Raw genomic sequence first — 17267 nt, 5'->3', positions numbered from 1 at the left:
CCTCTCCATCTCTGCTTTTCTTGCAGCTGTGGTACCCACTCTGCATGAAATCCTTCCCAGGGTCTCTACACAAGTTTTGGTGTTACTACTAATATAATAGCTTCCTGGTCATACAGACATCTCTCCTCTTCAGAATTCTTCTTATACTTACTTGTTCTTTCATCTTTTCAGTGCATAAACACACACTATCTTGGAATGTTCTTATATTTTTTCTTCTAAGTGTAATAATGCTTATACAACACATGCTTTGTTTGTACCAAATACTGTGCTAAACATATTTAACCTTTAAAGATCACTCATGAATCAAAATATACCATAATTCTCACTTTATAGATGAGGAGAGAAACTTAAACAGTATGCAACAACACAAAGCTCCTAAGCAGTAGAGTCTGATTCTCATCTGAAGCTCTCTCCAAAGACCTTGCTCTTTGCCACTGTGAAATATAACCTCATGCAAGTACCTGTTATCTTCTACTAGACTGCAAACTGAGGTCAAAGAGAGTGTCTTTTTCTTATTTCTACTTCTTTCCAATACCTCATATTACTTAGCATAGTCCTGCATAGGTGTAAAGAGCTCTGAGGGATGGAGGTATAGTTAATGTATCCCGAAATTTTCCCATAGGGGACCATAAGGAAGTTCAGTTGAGTCTTTATTTCTATCATGCATTCTTGAAGGTCTGAATCCTCTAGAAATGAAATATTTTAGAGAAAAATATTTCTGTATCTGTATCTGTACTACAGTCTGTAATATCTGTATTATAGTCTGTATCTGTAAACTGGCTTAATGGTCAGGGTGGCAAGTTGCTTTTTCAAGGCACTAGTTCCTCTTTGGGTTCATATCTTATTAATTTTATATTCATCTCTCTTAAAATATTTTAGTAAACAAAATATTTTATTTTCTGGTTCTTTAACAACTTTACTTGTTTTACTCAGTGTACAAATATTTACACAGGAGACATAAAAGATTCCATTTTTTCCACATTAACCACAGTATTGAATACTGGGACATACACCCTCATCACTCTGCATAAGAAAAAACTGCAACAAAGAATAAGCAGGGCTGTCTGAGGGGCTGCCTCCTTCCCACACTTACAACTGTAAAGCCCCACAAAGAAAAGAGTAATAGAGAGATTGATAGGAGGAAAGGTAGTTAAAAGTAAATTAGGACAAAATTACCATATAATCCCCATATACAATTATCTTGAAAGTGTTTCATTAGCTTCATTATATTCCAAGGAAAAGAACACCAAAAACAAGAAAACAGCCCTATCTGCAAGTTCACTGGTAATGCAACCATTCAAAGACATACAGCCTTGACCACAATTCTGCATAACGATGTGAGTAACTGATAATTCAACCAAGCTTCTGCCACATGGCTGAAGAATTAGCCAAGCCATTAATGGAATTTCATTCCCACATAAAGTTGAAAGGGGAGTGTGCCATCACCCCTAATATTATGCACTCTCCCAACACTGACCCAGATGATTTAACTGTATCGGCTCCTCATCAAATCTGCACTCAATCATTTAGGAAGGCAATTCTCTTCATCTGTACTCCTACTTTACATGCCCATAAAATGCCAACATGCATATTACTCTACTGGCATATAATAATCTAAGTGAAAAAGAAAAAAATCCATAATTTGCTTGTCAGTATAGTTTGGTTTTTTTTGTTTTGTTTTGATTTTACTGGCAACTTCAAGGAATTCAATTTTGGCCCCTCTATATATACTACTTAAACACAAAATTCAGCTACTCTATAGATATTAAAGCTAGGAGGTATTGATATTTCCAAAGAATACAAATAGGACAACATACAGGACTCTTAATATCCATTTTTTATTTATGCCACACTGTTGGCCCCTTGTGAGATGATAAATATACTCAACCTGCATGACTGTCCCGCCATGTATAAATAAACTTTTCAACAGCAGTGCCTGAAAAAATCTGCCACATTAACCTTAATCTATGTAATATAAGGAGTTAGAAGATAAGCTCAAAAAAAAGCAAAGTAAACTATGGCACTCTATAAAAATCATCGATGTAAAAGCAACTGAAATTTTAAATTGTTAACAATGATCCCCAGAGCTAATTCAACTTTTCCATGTGTGTAAGCCATGAACAACAACAAAAAAATCACACAGCATATTTTTCTTCAAACATCTTCAGGATTCCTGTAAGGTGGATGATAAAGAGTAAGGGTGTCTGTTAAAGCCTATGATGCAGCTAACACGATCAAAGTGGTTTGTTTACACGCCTGTGGAGTATAGCCCCTTTTCTCCAATGTCCTTTAGAAGTTAACCTGTGATGAACAAAAGTGTATCTCTTTCCACCCTTTCGCTTCCTATTTTCTCCAAACCAATCTTCTTAGGTGTCTGTATGCTAAGCAAAACATTCCATAAATAATGTTGTGGTGAACAGTACTAAAGTTTAGGAGAGTTTCTGCCTCTGAAGTAGATAGTGACAGGACCAAGGACACACAGGTTCAATTCCAAGCCAAACATTAGGCGGGTGGTTTGAAAATATCAATCCAAAGAGGCCTAGGGAAAAAGGATACAAGCTTTCACTGCCTCCACCCTTCCTCTCCCCTCCCCTCTTTCTCTCTAGTTCCTGTCCTCTCTTCTCTTGTGGTTTCTCATGGAGACGACAATCAAAGCAGAGAAAGCTGGATTTTAAATTACTGTGACACACACTGGGAATATATAATTCCCGGGAGGAAAAATTGAAACTGCTGAAGAAGAGGGGTGGGGGGGGGGCTGTAGGCAACATGTCTAAGTGACAACCCTCCCCACCCCCACCTTATACAGCACAAATCTATAGATTCCTCCTTGACCCTCTTCTTCCAGTTCCCAGTACTCGGTCCAACTTGACCCTTAATCCTAATAATTTAGAGACCTGCAGGGCATCGCTGTGCAAGAGTGTCTCTCTCTCTCGGCATATGAACCCAATTTTCTGGAAGCCCCTGAATCCGGACAGTTGTAACAGGCAAGGGATGCTCCCACCCTCCTACCGGGGAAGAGGTGAAGATAGGGGGGAAAGAGATGGAGACTGGGAAAGGGATGCAAAGCTGATCTTGCGGGCGAGTGGCTGAAAGGAAGACAGAGAAGAAAGGGTGGGAAGGAAGTAGGGCTGGGAGAGAGGAAGAAAGGGATGAAAGAAAGGCTGGAAGGGAGAAAGGAGGGGAGAGGAGAGAGGGATGTTGGGAAGGATGAGGGAGGGAGGGTTCGGGAGCGGGGAGGGAGGGGAGGATGGAGAGGATGGGAGGGAGGAAGGAAGGGAGGGAGGCAGGCAAGGATGGAGGATGCTGTGCCCGGGACTCACCTCTGTGGGTCGGTGGGAGTTTCTCGCCTCCTCTTTCTCGCCGGTTTCCAGCAGCTGGAGTGGTAATCACTGAAGGAACTGGAGAGGCGGCGGCGGGGACAAGGGCAGCTGCTGCAGCCGCCTCTGGCCGAGGTGCGGTGCCGCCAGCTCCGCCCGCCCGCCCGGGTCTCCGCCTCACTCGGGGCTGGAAGAGAAGCCGCTCCCCCCTCCCCCCGCCCGCCCGGCGTCCTGCCCAAGCGCGAGCGGCAGCCGCCCGGATCGCCGCTAGGGGAGGCGCTCAGTGCGCATGCGCGGCCGCTCGCTTCCCGGCGCGCTCCCGCGGCCCTCCAAGCTCCGCAAGGCAGAGGGAGGCGTGAGGCGGGGGGCGGGGGTGGAAGTGGGGGAAGCAGGGACGCGGGGGGGCGCGGCCTGGTGAGGGCCCGAGAGGCGGGGCGGGGCGCTGCTAGGGAGGCGCGGCCGGCCCAGCGCCGCAGGTGGGGGGAGGGGCCGGCGGCGAAGGGGCACCGCGGAAGGGCGCAGGTGCCGTGTCCATGACAACCGCGTTACCCTTTGGGCGGGGACCAGGAGCTGAATCGCTGTGAGCTGCCAGGCCGGCGGGGAGGGGCTGAGTTGGGAGTGGTCTTCATCAGTGGCGGCGGGGTGCGAGGCTTTGTAGGAAAGACCCGTCAGCTCTGCAGGGCGCTGACACGTGGCAGGACGAGAGCCGGGCCCGAGTGCACCAAAGGTAGTGACTGACCAGGAGGCAAGGTTTGTCGGGACTTGCACACACACCCGCACACACACCCCGCCAAGGAAGGGGTATTGGACTTTAAAAGAACCTAAAAGAGGATGAAAGTGTTAAAACAAATGAAATATTTGCCCTTTTAAGAAGCCTTTGTTGAATGCTGTCTCTGTGGAAAGCACTGTGATCCTTTTATTTGAACTGAGAACTCGAAGCATTTTTGAGATAGCTAAAACGTTTAAGATCGCGGAGGTTCTACTCTAGTTGAGGAACTTATATAGCCAGGGCAGATGCCTTGCCATCCACCAGAAACTGGGGCTTGATGGGTAATGGAATGAAACTGTTACAGAGGAGCTTCGAAGCAAAACGGTACACAGCTACATCAAATATGAAACATAAGTTACAGTTATCTTTGTTCTGCCACACTGCCAAATGACAATTTTTGCTTTGTTTTAAATCAAACGAGAAAAAGGAAGAAGAAAACCTATGGTAGTTTGAAATGACAGTGGAGCCCACATTCCCAACATGCTGCCTGTCTGGTATCCTCACCACTGCCTGTCTGGTATCCTCACCACTAGCATCAATGCTTTTTATTCAATACTTAGACGGTTTTATAAAACTTGCACGCATTTTAGTGCTGCTCCATCATTGCTTATGTCCGCTATTTTTTCATCCTCTGTTAATAGCCAAATTGACATTTGCAGTTGTTGGAAAATTGTGTCAAACACAAGTGTCTTTTATTCTCTCCGGGCTATACTGGAGAGCACTACCTCTGTTCATTCTTCTATATTTCTCCACCAATATCTTCTTGGATTTCTTTTTCTTTGTCACCACCACTTTACCAGATTTCAAATTCCTGGGGGAAAGTGGAGAGGAGTCCCCAGACCTAAGTATTAGAAAAATGTCCTTAATCAACCTTGATGTTTCAGGACCACGGACAGTGACAACACGTGCTCCTCCCACCAAGCGTTTTTCGTAGGTTCTGCCTATACAAACTGGAGAAACAGGCTAAGAAAGGTACAGGCTTCAAAAAATAGATGCAGAACACCAAAAGTTTTATGCCAAAATATATGCACAGATTGAAAAAGAAAATATTATATTGTGGACTGGAGTAGACACGAAGTAGGCCTTCAACTAGATTTTGAAAAAACAAAAAATAAATACTGAGATTTAGACAGGCATCCCAAGACCCTAAAGTGGCTAGATGGGACTAGTTTAACCAAAGAAGTGCTTCAATAAAAATATACAGCATCTTCCTGGAAGCAGAGGGCACCTTTAGTTTTAAAAGTTCCAAGAATGCAGAAATGGGAAAGTAGTCCCAGTTACATAAGGTAAAACACTCACTCAACAAATTGTCCTGTTTTTGTTGTTGTTAGCATAATTTTGTATTCTTTGGTGAAGTTGAAGGAGATAAACTGAGAAATATAGGACAAAGATTAACCAGACAAGATTATCTCTTAAAGTTCAGATGATTCATTTACAGTTTTTTGAATTATGTTAAGCCTAGGTATACAATTCTAAGTTTAAATTGGCACTAGACAAGCAGAAAAATTAATATAGGGCATCTTATCAAATGGAACTTTCTGTCTTTTAAAGTGATTTTCAAAACTATAAGATTATTGAAAGACATTTAAGAGTCATTTTTTTAATGCTTGTAAGCTTTTTTGTCCACACAAATGTTCCAAACTAGAGTTAATTTTAATACAGCATAAAAGCCATACCTGATTTCTCATACCCTTGCCTTTCCTCATTCCTCTTTCAAAATGCACTAAACTGTTGTCTGTAAATCAAATAGCCGTAAGAAATTATTCAGGAAACACGCTAAGTCACCAGCAAGCAAATGGCACCTGAGATTTTGTTCCCTACCTCTAAAGAATTTACCAACTCATTTATGTTTTGAATGAAGGTGAGCCCCCAAACCTCCCTACTGTAATGGAAAATCCAAATTGAGTATTAATTTAGTCATATTTATTTTTCTCTAATAATAGTCTCTACATTTCATATGAATAATGTCTGTCATCAGACACTAAAAAGCTATCATTTTGTTTTTCCTCATTCTAAATCAAGTGTATCTTCATTTCTTTTGTTTTCAGACTTCTTGTGAATCTTGCTATCTTCAATTTTTTTGGATTCAAATGTTGTTCTCCCTTGTAATGACATAAACATATACAGCCCTCAGAAAAACAAGCAATGATTCTTCCCCCCATTCATATTGAATATTTATGCCAAAATCAAACAAAAAGATTATTGTTAAATCGATAGTATCATGTTCAAGTGGAGCTAATACTGTAATCTAAATATAATTTAATCTCCAATAGTATGATATCCAGATTTTTACTTTCCTGTTGCTTAATCCTACAACCTCTCCCACTATCAATCTCTTCCACTGAAGTAGTACATTTGTTATAATTGGTGAACCTGCATTGACACATCTTTGTCACCGAAGTCTAAAGTTTATATTAGAGAACCAAAGTAGATTGGTATGTTTTATGGATTTTAAAAACATTACATGTATCCACCATTATAGTATCATGCAGAATACATTATAGTATCACACAGAATAGTTTCACTGTCCTAAACGTCCCTGTGCTTGCTCTGTTCATCCCTTTCTCCCCTCAAGCCCTGTAAACCATTTGTCTTTTTACTGTCTCTATGGTTTTTGCTTTTCCAAAATGTCATATAGTTGGAATCATACAATAGCCTTTTCAGATTGACTTCTTTCACTTGATAATATGCATGGAAGACTCCTCTATGCATTTTTATTTCTTCATTGCCATTTTCTCTTTAGCACTGAATAATATCCTATTGTTTGGGTGTGTCAAAGTTTATCCGTTCACCTACTGAAGGTCATCTTAGCTGCTTCCCAGTTTGCGGAATTATGAATAAAGCTGTTATAGCAATTTCACATTTAAGGATCTCCTAACTATGTCAGACTCTGCAACTATAGATATTTGTTACATATTATTTAAACCTTGCTGGGTCCAACTTAATCTTGCAAATCTAACAGCCCATTTATTTTCAAAAAGACATAAGCAATGAAACCCTCACTTACTATTTTTATGTAGTCATTTTACTATTAAAAATTAAAATAACTTGTGATTCTTTTTTTCTACAGAAATCTATCAATTTTAACATTCCTTCTTGTCAGGCATAATTATTATTATACCTAGGTGATTTTGTATACAGAGTATGTTCATAAGTAAACATAATGATTATAAGTAAGTCTAATGGGTGTAAAAGTGAACATAATGGATGTTTTATGTTGACAAATAAACATAATGGATCTGTTAGGTGCCACATGTATCAAATTTCTTCATTTTCCATGTTACAACATTTCAACTGCAACATTACATAAGTAAAATGTGGTGAAGGCAGAATAAAGGAACTCCCAAAGATCTCCACCTGCCAATCCCTCAAACCTGTGAATACATTACGATACATGGCAAAAGGAACTTTGCAAACATGATTAAGATTATAGAATTTGAGACAGAAAGATTATCCTAGATTGTTAAATTGGCTCAATCTAAATCCATGTGCTCTTTAAATTGGGGAAGGTTTCTTTGGTTAGAGTCAAAGAACAAAAATGCATCACAGAGATGAGAGACACTTGACTGACAAGCTGGGGATGAGGCAACCCCTAGAAACTGAGAATTACCCATGCTCAACAATAGGCCAGGAAACAGGGACTTCAGTCCTACAGTCACATGCAAATGAATTCTGCCAATAACTTTAATGAGTCCAAGGGCTCCTGGAGTGGCTCAAGTGGTAGAATGCTTGCCAAGCAAGTGTGAGGCCCCTGAGTTCAAACCCCAGTACCACCACAAAAAAATTTAAAAAATACCCTGAGTGAGTCCATAAATGAACTGTTCACTTCAGATTCTGGAAAGGAGTGCAGACATAAGAACACTATGATATTGGGCTTGTGAAGCTCTAACCTGAGAAACCAGTCTATCCCACTTGACTTCTAAAACACAGAAACATGAAAAAAATTAATTTGGGTTGTTTTAAGATGCTAAATTTGTTATAGCAGCAAAGGAAATCTAATACATACAGAATATATGTCTATTAAGTAAAAGACAAAAAAAAAGATAAAAAGTAACTCTTACAACCATATGCATGAGGGAGTGCAAGTTCTGAAAAGACCTTGCATTTTATAGGTTTCTTTCATGAACACATAGAAAATGATACTGTGGACAAAGGCTATTTATTTATTTAGCAGTTCTGTGATTTGAACTCAGGGCCTACACCTTGAACCACTTCATCAGCCCTATTTTTCTAATGGGTTTTTTCAAGATAGGCTCTCAGGAACTATTTGCTGGCTTCTAACTGTGATCCTCCTGATCTCTGCCTCCTGAGTAGCTAAGATTACAGGCATGAGCTACCAGCGCCCAGCTGCTTGAAGGTTATTTAAGAGAACTATAATGTATGTAGTGTTCCCCATACTTATTTGATCAAGGAACCATCTCTCACAAAGCATCTCTTGTGACTAGAGTTCCAAAGAACATGCTTTGGGAAAAAGCTAACCTTAGTTTTCACCTTACTCTGCAGTTCTTTGATTCTCAAAGCTTACTAATAAGTTCATTTCTATTCTTCATTTATACAAAAAATCTGATCCCTACTGCCGTTTTTGTTTTTATCAAAATTTTACAATCAGCTGGGTGTCAGTGGCTCACACCTGTAATCCTAGCTATTCAGGAGGCAAAGATCAGGAGATTGGTGTTTCAAAGCCAGCCTGGGCAAATAGTTCAAGAGACAATCGCTTGAAAAAAACCTATCACAACAAGAATGGGCTGGTGGAGTGTCTCAAGGTATAGGCCCTGAGTTAAACCATAGTAGCACACACAAACACACACAAACTTTAGAACCTAAGAGGATTTTAGTGATAATCCATTTCTATCTAGCTTCCTTATATTGCAGATGGAGAAAATGAGACTCAGTGCAGTTTATCCCCCATAATCACAGAACTAGTCAATTGCTGTTTGAACTACATGGACTTGGTGATACTGAAGTTGTAAATAACCCCTAGATCTCAGGGTTTTTTGATAGCTCCCTTTTATGTGACTCTCTTTCTGAGACCCACGCTAACTGAAGTCACTATAGGTAATTGGAATCTAATTCATCATCATTATAAAAGAAAAGAAAGCAGTTAATTAGTTTGGTTCAGGAGTGACTTGTGCTTTGGACCCAAACTCGTCGTATGGCCCATATAATCACAAGGTGCTTTGAAGTGCAAAACTGCCGTGTTCTCAGAAGGCAAGCAACCTGAAATATTTTGTAAACCATCTTGATCCCATAGTGAAAAAGTTGGGACAGAATTCCTGACTTACTGTTTATAGTATTCTCTTTACTACTTTTGATTACCAAATATTATCTGGTGAATCATAACAGTAGTAAATATCATCATAGAATATTTCATAGGTATTAAGGACTGTCCACATATTAACTTATGAGATTGCTAATATCATACACAGTTTTAAGATGACAAATTTGAAACATATGGTGTTTTAATCAAGGTTGTCCCCTAAGTGTGACATGAAAAGCAGCCGTTATATTTATGGCTTTAGGTATAATTCCTACATCAGGGCATAGAGTTGGCATGTGGGAGAGAAAGTTTCTAACCAATGAAGTCTGGCCCCAGGATCCACCTTGCTCTTTTTAGTGCTCTACCACCTTCCTATTGATCAAAGGAAAAATGACTCCTATGAGTCAAAACACTAGGATCATCATTCAAGTAGGAGTGGCTGAAGAAGATTCATTTCTTTTTACCTTATAAAACATGCATCAAAAGCACTTTCAAAGGAGCTTTATGGGTTTAAAAATAAAACAATATATGTCCATCAAAGTTTTAACCTATCTTTATTGACGTAGTTAACACCATAGATGTAGAAATGTCCTTTTTCTCCATAGAAATTCACATGTGCACACATTACTATAATATTTTGTTTCACAACATTTTGCTGATTAAAAAATATAAATCCCACTGTACAAACATCACCAAATCTACAAATTATATTGTTCCAATATCTGTTTGCAATTTATTATTATAGTCTTACTAAAATCTCAGCCTAAACCTTGTGAAGAACAAATATACAAAAGTTCTGGCACACTTTTCATTCATCTGAATATACTCAAGAAATTCTTGACACTTGCCTATTGGGTGACAGTCCAAATTCGCGATGTTGATTATTTAGGTAAAAGTCACAGCATGTGTCATCAATGATCTCATAGTTTATTGGGGCAAACTGACAGCTGAAGAGATAAGTGCAGTATAAGGTAATCTGAGTTTACAGAGAAAACCGCTTATTGCTTGTCCAGTAACCATTTCTATCTATTCTCATTCTAACAGCAGCATACCTCTCCACCATGCAACCCACCTACATCAGGCTTAGATTAACTTCACTACTGGCTCCAAGATGAGGCTTTATCTAAGGCAAATTCCATATACCTTGTCATAGACATTGGTTAAGAAATTCAGGCCCCAGCTCATAATCACATTTCATCTCCAGGGAACAGCATTTGGTATAAGAGTTGACATATTATAGAATTAGGGGAAACGCACTACAAAAGGAGAAGACTATGGCTCCTGAGAAATAACTATCTGTTAAAGAGAGTTAATAGAAGAGACGTCCATTTTCTTTGGATCTTAATGTCATATGAGTTAAAGCAAGGAACTGATGCAGTCACTTTATGATATAATCATAAAATGTTTACTACATATAAGCAGTTCAAACAAGTAATTGAAATTACTTAATGCAAGTTATTGATTACACAGGTAAAGAGAAAAAAAGGAGTTGAAAGAATGAGAGAGTGAAAGTAAGATAGATCAAAGATTAGCAATTTTAGGGTGCATCTATTAGTGCTCAAGTAGGGATCATAAGGAAGAATTAATCATACCAGAATTAAAGCTGTGCTGCTAGGGTTGCCACCAAGAAGGGGCCCTCTTAGTGTATGCTGGAACCATGAACAAGGAGTACCATTACTGAAGGCATGATTACCTAAATTCATATAATAAATTTTTTTAGTGAGAAGCAATATTGTATGGAATATCTTGATAGAGAATAAGTCACTGTAAGGTCTCCTGATGTTGAAGCAGAAAGTTATTAGGAGCAGGAAAAGCATATGTAAAATCTTAAGGTGCAGAACCCATGAGCACAAAATCATTTTCCATTTCAAACTGGAATAAGTCCAAAGCAATTGGTCTGATATCAGGTGGTTGGCTTGTTTCCACGAGGAGATATGGTCTAAGTTTGACGTTGGCTGTTGAATGCAAGTTATTGCTTTCAGCAAGGATAGTAATCAAAGAGTTCTGGTAAAAGAAGATCTACATTATTGAGCCCTTGAAGAATTTCTGTATTTGCCCTTATGGCCACTTTGCACATGATCCCATTGATCAATCACTGGAGAAGCTAGGAAATTGCTCTCTCAATGACCAGGTCAATGAGTATACCTTTATTTGCAGGCTTCTGCTGTTCAGGAATCCCATCACTTCCATCCAAATCAAGGTGCTGATTTCAAAGTTGGTATCTTGCAGTGACACTCCTATCCAACAAAAGACAGCCACCAAAAAACTTTTTTCTTTAACTTCATCAAGGATAATTCCAAAAATATATAACAGAAGAATAGTATATTGTATAACTATCTAACACTCAGTTTCAACAATTATCAGTTCATCTTGTTCTATCTACACTCACATCTACCTCTGAGTCTCAGAGTTTTGAGTATTCTGATACTTCTGTCATCAATGTAATTCTTATTTATACGAAGTGAGAGTTCTCTGGGTCCATGTGGGAAAAATAATAGTAGTAGGAGATGAGCAAGTTGCAAATACTAACTACATTTTGTTATTTCTACCTCCTAAGCCTTGTAATCTTTCTTCAATATTAGGCTAAAAATGTTATTGTCTCAACATCACTGAATATAGGCCACAATAGAGTGAAATTCTGGGTCCAGTGTTGAGTCACTCCTGGCTTTTTAAGAAAGCACATTAATTATGAAACCTTTGTAAATTGTCCTTTGTTCCAAAATCCTTAAAATCTATTCCAACAAATACTTCTCCAAGTTTAAACTAACATGAGTAAAATATTTTAATATTGCAAATGTTTGTAAATAACTCATGCCTCCCTGGGTAAGATTTTTGCATTTATCTCCCAGATGTTTGCTGAAGTTTCATAATAGCTCTGAAGTCATTGCAGAATGGGGGGATAGGTCTTATAAAACAGGCAGGGACTTGTTCTTCAAACAGAAAAAAAGACCCAACATCCTTAGATATGAGAGACTATTTCTGGTAGCAACAGAAGTTTCAATAAGATTTTTGGATTCAAGGTCCTCAGATTCATCTTTGTCTACCAAAACATCCTTACGTCAAACCCCAGAGCTCCATTCTTTTCCAATATGTGCTCCATAAGGATAAGGGAATAAGGAACCCTCATACACTGCTAGTGAGAATGTTTACCACTATGGAAAACAATATGGAGACTCCTCAGAAAACTAAAAATAGAACTGTCATATGATCCAGCAATACCACTCCTAGGGGGATATACCCAAAGGAATGTGAGTCAGGTTACAATAAAGGCACCTGAGCATCCATGTTTATTGCAACATTATTCAAAAGAGTTACACTATGGAAGCACCCAAGATGCCCCACTACTGACGAATGGATTAAGAAAATGTGATATTTATATACTATGGAATTTTACTCAACCCCAAAGAATAATGAAATTTTGTCATTTGCAGGTAAATGGATAGAACTGGAGATCATCTAAGGTGAAGTTAGCAAGGTTCATAAGGCCAAAAGTCACATATTTCCTTTCATATGTGGAATATAGACCTAATACAAATACAGCAACATTATAAAAACTGATCACACAGAGGAGTCACACACAAGAGGGGTAGGGTAAAAGAAAGAAACTAAGAAGTTCATATGGTTAATATATTCTCTCTACAAGAATGAATATGGAATTCTTAAAGTGGCTGAAATCACCATAAGAAAGGGACTAAGGTAGAATGGAGAAAATTAGAGGACATTAATCCATTGTTGTTATAACACATATATGGAAATATCACAAGGAAAAATCCCTGTGTCACTACCTTTATCTCAAACAAGAAAGAAATGTCATTTTTTTTTCTTCTTCTACAAAATCAGAGAACAGAAGGGCAGAGTAGGTCCTGCCTGGTGGGGGAGAGGGCATGGTACCAGTGGGAGGGAGAGGTGGCTGAGAAAGGGTGTAAGAGGATGAATATGGTGCAAATACTGTACCTACAAGTATGAAAATGCAAAAATGATACCTGTTGAAACTGTTCCAGGAATAGGGAAAGGGGGGGTAAAAGAAAGTAGTAGAGGGAGTGAACTCAAATATGCTATATTTGATACATTGTAAGAACTTTTGTAAACGACACAGTGTACCCTCACCCAGCACAACAATAAATAAATTTTTTTTAAAAATGAGTCAGACCTAAAATTCTCTTTGCTTGCTCAAACCCAGGATACTCTCTAGGTCATCAAATTTGCACATAGTTGGCTAGACTGCAAATCATTACTCAGAAGGACATACTCTGCAAAGTCCATGTTAAATATGGCCAGCAAAGAATATAGACAAAGAGATCCACCATGCCAGTGGAACCAGGTGCTGTCAATTTGACTAAGCATGGATCTAACTTCTCTTTCAGGTCACATTCCTGTCCAAGAGAATCTGATATCTGCATATGAAAGGAAGGGTATATTGTGTAGTTAGTGGCTAAAGCATTTGACTGTGGTGAATATTGCTTGCTGCTTAATTATCAATGTCCCTTTCCCTCTTCCTAATAGCATGACTATGTTCATTCATGGTCAAAAGGAACTAGAAAATAACAACAAGAACAGTACAAGAGCTACTGAATGAATGTGGCCCACTCTGTGCTTTTGTGTAAGGCAGTGCATTTTATAAGTTTACAGTGAGTTTTCTATTAATTGTATCCAAATTTTCCCTGAAAGTGATACATAAGGGTAAGAAGCTGATGACATAGGAATGTAGGTATGAATACAATTCCTAGAGGAGATACTGCCTAAAATGAAACAAAAAAGAAATTAGTAATTGGCAAAGAAAAAAAAAGTGATAAGACAATGTAAATGATATTTAGAATACCTTAGTATCCTTATTTAGTTTGGGCTCCCCTTGTTGGACAGACTTCAACTCTGAATCAATTAAAAGAATTTTAAAGCGTCTCAGTGATCACTTGTGTGCCTTGGTTAAATTAACCCTGAGACATTGAATAAAATTAGTTTACAGAAGCACTGGCAAATGGTTGGTATGGTGGGAAGGTAATATCATTCTACACAGAGCAGAGAACTGGGAGGGACAGAAAACTACCGGCTTTAGGTGACAGGAAATGCAGAAGACAGAAGCAAGAATAAGCACAATAAACAAATGAGTCAATATCACTAGACAACTGAATGACCAAAGCCAGAAATGTGTGAGATCATCAATGGCAAGTAGCAGCTGATACTCAGCCACAGTGTTGGGAAAAAAAGAAAAGTGTTGTGGGCTATGTTAAAAGGGAGATGTCATACGCCGTTAAAAAAACAAAAACAAAAAACCTGCTACTCCCTAACTTTATTAGGGTCCTCTGTACAGGACTGTGGGCTCGTATTACCAGAATTTCTGATTTATAGGCCACTCTGGAATTCCAGACTTTTGTGAGAAACTTCTGTATTTTAAAATTTTGACAACTAATTCAAATTTAAAACACTGTGCAGGCCTATGCTAGGCAAGTCAAACAAGCAAAACATATCTATCTGTGTGCTGTATTGGGTCCCAGTGCTTTCCATTTTCCATATCTACTCTGGGGAAAATTTTTTTTTAGAAAGCACTGTTTCTCAAAGCAAACAGGCCATTTTTTGAAGTGCAGAAATTCTTACAGTTTTGCTTATTTCTTTTTCCATTTCTGTTAAAGTTAAGGAAATGTAAATTTAAGAATTTTCTTTTAAAAACTCATGTAGAATTTGAACTACTAGTATAAAATTACATCTCCTTTCATGGATAGGTTAGGTAGACAGGTAGATATAGAATATGTATATGCATGATAAAGGTTAATCAGAAGAAGAAAGAAATACAAATATTCAAAATAGGTGCTATCAGTGCAATGGATGCAAAGCTGAATATCTATCACTTAGTAAATCTCAAAAAATCCCCCATGCCCCCCAAAAAAACCCCTAATATGGGTTCAACCCAAACCAAGAAGCAGAAAATTTTATACCAAAGGTTGAAAACCTACTCAAAGAGTACATTTTTGAAAGTGTCTTTCTCATACTGAGTCTTTGCTTTCCAATTATCATCTTTTAATTTTGAAAAAAGTAATTATACCCTAATGGATCCATTCTCTGAATATTCACCTTGCTACATTTCAAAAAGCATGTAAAATATTTTTAAACTTTTTTGCACTAGTATGTAATAACTGATTTGAAAATAATTTAAAGCAACCACGTTTAAAACAATATAAGTTTAAATAGAAAATAAAAATTCTAAAGCTTATGAATGTGGAAAACATTTGCTAAATATTTTGGTACTCTCTGACTTGGATGAACAGAAAATGTTTCAGTTTATTCACTGAGAATTTTTCCCTATGTAAAGTGTATGTCAATAATTGTTTTTATTTTAAACTTTCTTTTTTAAATTTTATGTTATCATTTTAACATTTACTCACATGCATTTATGTTATTTAAGCCATAATTTTTAGCTGCCTTTTTTCCACTTAGAATAGTATATTGTAGCAGGTATTAGAATTCCATTCTTTCTCATTACTAAATAGTATTTTTTATGGATACACTAAATTTTGCTTATCCTTTTATCAATTAGTAGACATTTAATTGCTTCCACTTTGGGCAATTCCAAGTAATGCTGATGTGAATATTTGTAGATGTGTTTAAGTTTCTCTTGTAGTAGACTTGCTGGGTTATGTGGAAACTCTAGGTTTATCATCACAAGAAAACAACAATCTGTTTCCTAAAGTGACTGCCACTCCACAACTTATCAATGGATAAGGATTCTGATTTCTTTACATCCTTACCAGTGCATGTAGCATCCTAGTTGGGGGGAATTGGCATCTCATTTTGGTCTTGATTTGCACTTCCCTAATAAATGATGATGTTAAGCAATTTTTCTCATGGTTACTAAACTTTTGTACATCTTTTCTGTAGATATGTCTATTCAAATCTTTGGTCTATTTAAAAAATTCTTTTATATTTTTATTACTGAGTTGTAAGTGTTCTAAATATTCTGAATAAAAATCCTGTATTGGGTGTGGTGACTCAAGCCTGTAATCCTAAGTGTTTAGGAGGCTGAGGCTGAGATAAGGAGGATCATGGTTCCAACCCAACACAGGCAAAAAACCTTCACATGACCCATCTCAACAAATACCTGCGCAAGGTGGTAAGCACCTATTATAATTCCTGTGGCAGAAAGCATAAAAACAGGAGGATTGTAGTACATTTTAGGCTGGACAAGTGAAACCCTACTTCAAAAATAACCAGAACAAAAGAGTCCGGAGGTATGGCTCAAACAGTACAGCACCTGCCTAGAAAGCAGAAAGTCCTGAGTACAAACCCCACTAATGCATAAATAAAAAAATCCTGCATCAGATACAAGAGTTGTAAATACTTTCTCCCATTCTACAGATGGTTTTTCCTTTTTATAAGGTGTCATTTGTAGCACAAAAGGTTTTAATTTTGGTAAAATTTCATTTATCTTTTTCTTATCACTTCTACTTTTGGAATTTACCAAAGGCCATGAAGATTTACAGTTATGCTTTCTTCTTAGAATTTCAGTTTTAAGTATTGCATGCAGTTAAAGTGATTATGACTTAGTCTTTGTACAGTGTTCAAAAGGGGAATCAGTTTGCTTTGTTTTGTTTTTTCCATACTGGTGTTTGAACTCAGGGCCTACTCTTTGAGCCACTATACCAGCCCTTTTTTGTGATGGGTTTCTTTCAAGATAGGGTCTCAAGAACTATTTACCTGGACTGGCTTTGGACCACAATCCAACTGATCTCTGCCTCCTGAGTAGCTAGGATTATAGTCATGAACCACTGGTGCCTGGCAAGAACAAATTCTTTTGTATGTAGATATGAAGTGGTCCCAGCACCATTGGTTGAAAAAGGTAATTTTTGTGTGTATTTTCTTTTTCTCTTTCTTTTCTTTCTTTTTTCCTTTCTTTCTTTCTTTCTTTCTTTCTTTCTTTCTTTCTTTCTTTCTT

At 38.0% G+C, this 17267-nt stretch overlaps 1 protein-coding gene across 5 annotated transcripts in view; it reads right to left on the bottom strand.

Annotated features, from left to right (window-relative positions):
• The window catches only part of Ctnna2 (catenin alpha 2), a 1077131-nt gene extending 1073625 nt beyond the window's left edge, over nucleotides 1-3506 (bottom strand). For all 5 annotated transcript variants that reach the window (XM_074050079.1, XM_074050084.1, XM_074050081.1 and 2 more), the window contains exon 1: nucleotides 3321-3506. The gene's annotated coding sequence lies outside the window, so the exon portion shown is untranslated. The remainder of the gene's footprint in view (nucleotides 1-3320) is intronic.
• Nucleotides 3507-17267: the final 13761 nt, after the last annotated feature.

The sequence above is a fragment of the Castor canadensis genome, chromosome 12 (genome assembly GCF_047511655.1).
Source record: "Castor canadensis chromosome 12, mCasCan1.hap1v2, whole genome shotgun sequence".
In the NCBI taxonomy this organism is placed as follows: domain Eukaryota; kingdom Metazoa; phylum Chordata; class Mammalia; order Rodentia; family Castoridae; genus Castor; species Castor canadensis.
This window is presented reverse-complemented; position numbering and strand designations above follow the sequence as displayed.